Source organism: Phyllobates terribilis, unplaced genomic scaffold (genome assembly GCF_046119375.1).
Source record: "Phyllobates terribilis strain yellow unplaced genomic scaffold, ASM4611937v1 Scaffold_121__1_contigs__length_5197421, whole genome shotgun sequence".
In the NCBI taxonomy this organism is placed as follows: domain Eukaryota; kingdom Metazoa; phylum Chordata; class Amphibia; order Anura; family Dendrobatidae; genus Phyllobates; species Phyllobates terribilis.
In genome coordinates, this window is record NW_027362881.1 from 1,015,050 (window position 1) to 1,021,906 (window position 6,857).

A 6,857-nucleotide genomic window follows, 5' to 3' on the forward strand; every position below is an offset into this window, starting at 1 on the left:
GTAGCAACAGGTACCAGGTCGATGGGGCAATCGTACGGTCTATGAGGTGGTAGTGTCTCTGCCACCTTCTTATCGAAGACATCTGCATAGGACCAGTAAGGTGCCGGTAGACCAGGTAGGTTAGCCGGAGTAGACAAAGGCCGGGCTGGACGAATCGGAATCAGGCAGGACTCATGGCATCCGTCACCCAACGGAGCACTTTACCGGAGCTCCAATCCAGGACAGGTTCATGTTTCTGTAACCAGGGCAGACCAAGCAAGAGAGGGTATGAGAGACTGGACAGCACGTGAAAGTAGATCTTCTCCGAGTGCAGCATTCCCACCTGAAGAGTTACAGGCTCTGTGACGAGCAGGATGTTCACTGGAAGAAGCCTAATATCCACAGAGGCGACCGACAATGGTTCAGCCAGACTTATGGTAGGAATCTGGAACCGCTCTACTATCGCCTGGGAAATGATATTACCGGCGGCTCCAGAATCCTGGTGGGCTGCTGTCTCAAAGAAGCAGGTCTTGCCACTGGAAATACAAACAGATAGGGTCAATGACGGAGAGGTTTTACTCTTGTCTAGGACGACCTCTCCAAGCGGTCCTAGACACTGGAGTTTTCCGACTTCACCGGGCATGAACGGATCAGATGCTCTTTACTGCCGCAATAGAAGCAACTCCTCTCCACTTGGCGTATCTCCATTCGAGACTTGGCCATCTTGGTTTGGTCCACTTGCATGGGTTCGGGCGAGCGTGTCCGGGGAATTATTGGTTGCGGTACTGACTTCAGGAAAGTTGGCACGAGACACGGAAAGCTTCTCTCCCGGGTTGTCTCCTTGGCACGTTCCTGAAAACGGATGTCAATCCGGGTAGCCAATGACACTAGGTCATCCAAGGTGGAAGGAATGTCCCGACTGGCTAGCTCATCCTTAATCCGTCCGGAGAGACCTTCCCAGAAGACGGACACCAGGGGCTCGTTGTTCCAAGCAAGTTCCGATGCAAGGGTCCGGAAACGTATGGCATACTGACCCACGGTGAGACTCCCTTGACGGAGACGGAGAAGAGCGGAGGCAGTAGAGGATTTTCGTCCTGGTTCATCGAAGACCTTCCGGAAGGCAGCAAGGAAATCCAGTCGATCAGACTCCTGGGGGTCCCCTTTCTCTCACTGGGGGTTTAGCCAAGCCAGTGGTTCTCCAGTGAGGTGAGACATGTTGAAGGCCACCTTGGCCCGGTCGGAAATGAACTGGTGCAGCAGGAGCTCGAAGTGCAGGGTGCATTGGTTTATGAAGCCCCAAGCTAAGGCGGAGTCACCAGCAAACCGTGGAGGTGCCAAGAGCCGGGGTCCATAGCCGGACGCCATAGCGCCACTGGGATGAGGTGCCGCCGGAGCGGGTGACGCTCGGCTAGAGACGGACATAGATGGGGTGGACAGCGTGTCCAGGCGTGAGTTGACAGTTGGTAGAAAAGACAGGATAGTCTCCTGTTGAGCTCTCTGACGTGAGACCTCCTGGTGCAGGTCAGAGAGCGCGGGGGCCTGGGGGCCACCGGGTTCCATGGCCCGTGCAAACTGTTACGGATCCGGATGGTGGAACCTCTGTGCTGCGGTGCAAGGAGGGACCAGAGGGGCGTAACTAAGTATCAACTCGGACTGACCAAGGTCGCACGGCAGCTCAATCGACTCCGTGAACCAGGGAGGGACCAAGCAGAGGGACCAGGTGCCACTCTGGGCCAGACCTTGTATGAGAGCAGGTGACTCCCACGGTCAGATGGCAGGGACTGACAGGTACAGCAGATGACTACGGTGTTAGAACCTTGCTCTTAGGTCTTTTTTCCTTTGCTGGTCACATGACATTGTTGGCCTATTTAATCCTGCTCCGCCCTTCTGGCTTTGCTGGACTTCATTGTATATCTACTTTCTAGCTAGCCTGTGCTCTGTGTCTTGCTCTGTTAGTTTGCTTGGTCTACTGACCTCTATGTTCTATATATTTTGTTTGTTCGTCTGTCTGCTACTATTTCTGTTAGGAGGTGTCCCATATTCCTCCCAGTCCTTAGTACTTGTAGGGATTCCCTCCCCACATCTATAGGTCTCCGTACAGACTAGCTTAGGACTTTAGCAGGTCTGATCGCAGGATCAGATCCCCTGTTACATCGTAGGGATTAAGCTGAGTTCTATCGTAGGGACAGATCTCCTCTCTTTCCTTAGCTCTGGTAGCAGAACATAACAGTAAGTCCAGCCTGCAAATTCTCTAAGGAAAGATTTTTCTGTTCCATCATGGTGTCGGTTCAGGATTTGGTTCATCGCCTGCAGGGACTCTCTCTGGAGGTGGCCGAGCTCCATCAGCACGTGAGTAACTGTCCTGGAGCACATTTCTTGGAGCCTAAGGTATGTTTGCCGGATTTATTTTTTGGTGAACACCGAGAATTTTTTTCATTTAAAAATGCTTGCTTATTGTATTTTCGTTTGAGACCTAAGTCCTCTGGGGATGAATCCCAGCGCGTAGGGTTCATAATGTCACTTTTGCGCAAAGAGCCTCAGGAGTGGGCCTTTTCTTTGCAACCTAGTGATTCATGCTTCAGATCAGTGGATAGTTTTTTTTCTGCTTTGGGACTATTATATGATGATCCTGACCGTGTCGCATCAGCTGAGACTGAGTTGAGACGTTTAAAACAAGGATCAGGTAATGTGGAAAAATATTGTACTCATTTCCGTCGTTGGTCGACTCAAACAGGGTGGAACGATTCTGCTCTGAAAAGTCTATTTCTTGCTGGGCTCAGTGAAAGGGTTAAAGACCTGCTAATTGCTTATCCTACACCTGAAGATTTGCAACAGGCTATGCAATTAGCTATACGGGTGGATAGAAGACTGCGTGCAAGGGTTAATGAGAGCAAATCCTCTGCTATGTCAGTTTCTGGTTATGAGAATGTGTGTGCTAACAGTGGTGAACCGATGGAGATTGGATCGGTGGCACCTCGCTCTCAAGAAAAACATCGTTGCTTTTCTGAAGGCTTGTGTTTCTATTGCGGAAAATCTGGTCATTTGATTAAAGGCTGTGAGCTTCGTATGAAGAAAGAAAAAAAAAAGGTCAGTCACGCCCGTATTGCCTGTTTAAATTCCAAGGGTATATTTTTAGCTGCTTCCACGATTGCTCAGAAAAAATTAATGGAATTTCGGGTGTTTGTTGATTGCGGGTCTACACTGAATGTAATTGATGGGGGATTCGTGGAAAGACTCAATTTAAAACCTGAACCTTTATCATCCCCCATTGCTGTGGTTTCTGTGGATGGTTCCCCTTTGAAGAATATTACTCTCAAGGTCTGTGAATTTCCTCTCACTATTAATGGTGTTCACCATGAGAAATTGGATTTGGTAGTGTTGAATAACTTGCCTTCTCCAGTAATATTGGGATTGCCCTGGTTAAAATTTCACAATCCTGTACTGGATTGGTCTACCAGTGAAATTAAATCCTGGAGCCATAAATGTTATGACAAGTGTTGTAACGGGCGTATTGCAGCTTTGGATAGGGGAGAATTGCCTGTTCCTATTCAGGATTTTTGGAGAGTTTTTTCTGAGAAAGAATCACAGGTTTTGCCTCCCCATAGAGACTATGATTGTTCTATTGAATTTGTCCCTGGAGCGACTCTTCCTAAAAGTCATTTATTTAACCTTACTATTCCTGAGAGGAAGGCTTTGGAGGAATACATACAGACAAGTTTGGCCGCCGGTCACATTAGGCCCTCTAAGTCTCCTGTGGCGGTTGGATTTTTTTTTGTAAAAAAAAAGGACGGCGGTTTACGTCCTTGTCTGGATTTTCGTGAGATTAACAAAATTACGGTACGCAATCCTTACCCACTGCCATTGATTCCTGATCTGTTTAACCAGTTATTGGGGGCCAAGTGGTTCTCTAAAATTGACCTTAAGGGGGCATACAATCTGTTGCGCATGAAGGAGGGTGATGAATGGAAGACTGCTTTTAACACTCCTGTGGGTCATTTTGAGAATCTGGTTATGCCTTTTGGTCTTACTAATGCTCCTGCATTTTTTCAGAATCTGATTAATGAGATCCTTAGACCTTTGATCGGTAAAAATGTGGTTGTGTATTTGGATGACATTTTGATTTATTCGCCAGATCTGGAGTCTCATTGGCGGAGCGTGCGTGAGGTATTACAGTTATTAATGGACAATTCGCTTTTTGCTAAGCTGGAGAAATGTGAGTTCGCTGTGCAGAGAATTAGTTTTTTGGGCTACATTATCTCCAGCAAAGGTTTTGAGATGGATCCGGTTAAGGTTCAGGCTGTGCAGGAATGGCCTAGGCCTATTGGTTTGAAATCGATACAGAGGTTTTTGGGTTTCGCCAATTACTATAGAAAATTCATAAAAAATTTTTCTAGTATTGTCAAACCTCTGACTGATCTCACCAGGAAAGGTGCTGATGCAGTTCAGTGGTCTTCTGAGGCCATTGAAGCTTTTGTGTATCTCAAGGAGAGGTTCACCTCTGCTCCCATCCTTATGCAGCCTGATGTTACTAGGCCGTTTTTGGTTGAGGTTGATGCTTCCTCTGTGGGGGTTGGCGCAGTATTGTCTCAGGATAACGGGGATGGATTACATCCCTGTGCCTTTTTTTCAAAAAAATTTTCGGAGACTGAACTGAATTACGATATTGGTAATCGGGAATTATTGGCTATTAAACTCGCATTTGAACACTGGCGCCACTTCTTGGAAGGTGCGGAATTTCCCGTTCAGGTTCTTACGGATCATAAAAATCTGATATATCTTGATGCTGCCAAGCGCCTGAATGCCCGTCAGGCTAGGTGGGCACTGTTTTTCTCGCGGTTTAATTTCTCCGTTACTTACATCCCTGGTACTAAGAATGTTAAGGCGGATGCCTTGTCTCGCAGTTTTTCTCCCATAGTCGGTGCTGAGAAAGAGGAGAACATTTTACAAGAAGGTGTTGTGATAGCTGCTTTGGACTCCGTTTTGGAAAATGAGATTCTTAAAGCACAGGAGAATGCCCCTTCTAACACTCCTCATGGGAGGTTGTTTGTGCCTGGGACCTTTAGGAGAGATTTGTTCGTTGAGTGTCACGAATCTCAGTTGGCAGGTCATCCCGGAATCTCTGAGACCAAGAGACTAGTGGGTCGCAGTTTTTGGTGGCCTGGATGGCAGAAGGAAGTCATTAAGTGGGTGCGTCAATGTACTATATGTGCTAGATCTAAGTCCTCACATACTCCTGCTGCGGGGTTGCTTTGTCCTTTGGAGGTTCCCAGTGCTCCTTGGACACATTTGGCTATGGACTTTATAACTGACCTTCCCCCCTCTGAGGGTTTTACTGTCATCTGGGTGGTCGTGGACCGTTTTAGCAAGATGTGTCACTTGGTTCCTTTCGTCAAACTGCCCTGCGCTAAAACTCTCGCTAAGGCCTTTGTCAAGGAAATTGTCAGACTTCATGGCGTTCCTACTGACATTGTTTCTGATAGGGGTCCTCAGTTCGTGGCTCGTTTTTGGCGTGCCTTTTGTGATAGGTTGGGAATTCATTTGTCGTTCTCGTCCGGATATCATCCTGAATCTAATGGCCAGACAATAAGGAAAAATCAGGATGTTGAGCAGTTCTTGCGTTGTTTTGTGGCAGACAATCAAGAGGGGTGGTCTGAGTTTCTGCCACTTGCTGAATTTGCTCTGAACAATCATACATCTTCTTCTGCTGGTTGTTCGCCTTTTTTTTGTTGTTCTGGGAGACATCCGTCGTTTGGGTCGTTCTCCAAGTTGGGATCTGCCGTGCCTGAGGAGGAGAATTTTTCCGGTGATTTGGAGAGAGTTTGGACGGATGTGCGTGGTAATCTTCAGGAGGCCAACAGAAAATCTAAAGACTACTTTGATAGGAAACGACAGGAGGTTTTGTTCGCTGTTGGTGACATGGTTTGGTTGTCCTCTAGGAATCTGCGGTTGAGGATTCCTTCAAAGAAATTGGGTCCCAAGTTTGTAGGGCCCTTTAAGGTGCTTCAGGTTGTCAACCAATCTGCTGTTAGGTTGGAGGTTCCTACCTCCTGGAGAATTAATCCGGTATTTCATGTCTCTCTGTTGAAAAAAGCTGTTGTATCGGATTGTGACGCCTCTGCCTCTGTTCCTCCGGTGGTGGAGGACGGGGAATATGAAATTTCTCGCATCCTTAACTCTAGACGGTATAGAGGTAGTTTGCAGTATCTTGTGGCCTGGAAAGGTTTCGGTCCCGAGGATAACTCTTGGGTGAGGTCGGATGATGTTTCCGCGTCCAGACTTATCAGAGCGTTTCACAGGAGATTTCCTGATAAGCCTGGTCCTAGAGGATCCGAAGGATCCTCTTAGAAGGGGGGGTACTGTTAGAACCTTGCTCTTAGGTCTTTTTTCCTTTGCTGGTCACATGACCTTGTTGGCCTATTTAATCCTGCTCCGCCCTTCTGGCTTTGCTGGACTTCATTGTATATCTACTTTCTAGCTAGCCTGTGCTCTGTGTCTTGCTCTGTTAGTTTGCTTGGTCTACTGACCTCTATGTTCTATATATTTTGTTTGTTCGTCTGTCTGCTACTATTTCTGTTAGGAGGTGTCCCATATTCCTCCCAGTCCTTAGTACTTGTAGGGATTCCCTCCCCACATCTATAGGTCTCCGTACAGACTAGCTTAGGACTTTAGCAGGTCTGATCGCAGGATCAGATCCCCTGTTACATCGTAGGGATTAAGCTGAGTTCTATCGTAGGGACAGATCTCCTCCCTTTCCTTAGCTCTGGTAGCAGAACATAACATACGGCAGGCAGGCTGATGGGTGGTCCGGATAGATGAACTGGCTGACACCACGGGTAACAGGCAGGAGCCTCCAGGTAGACAGGCTGGTAGGCACGGCA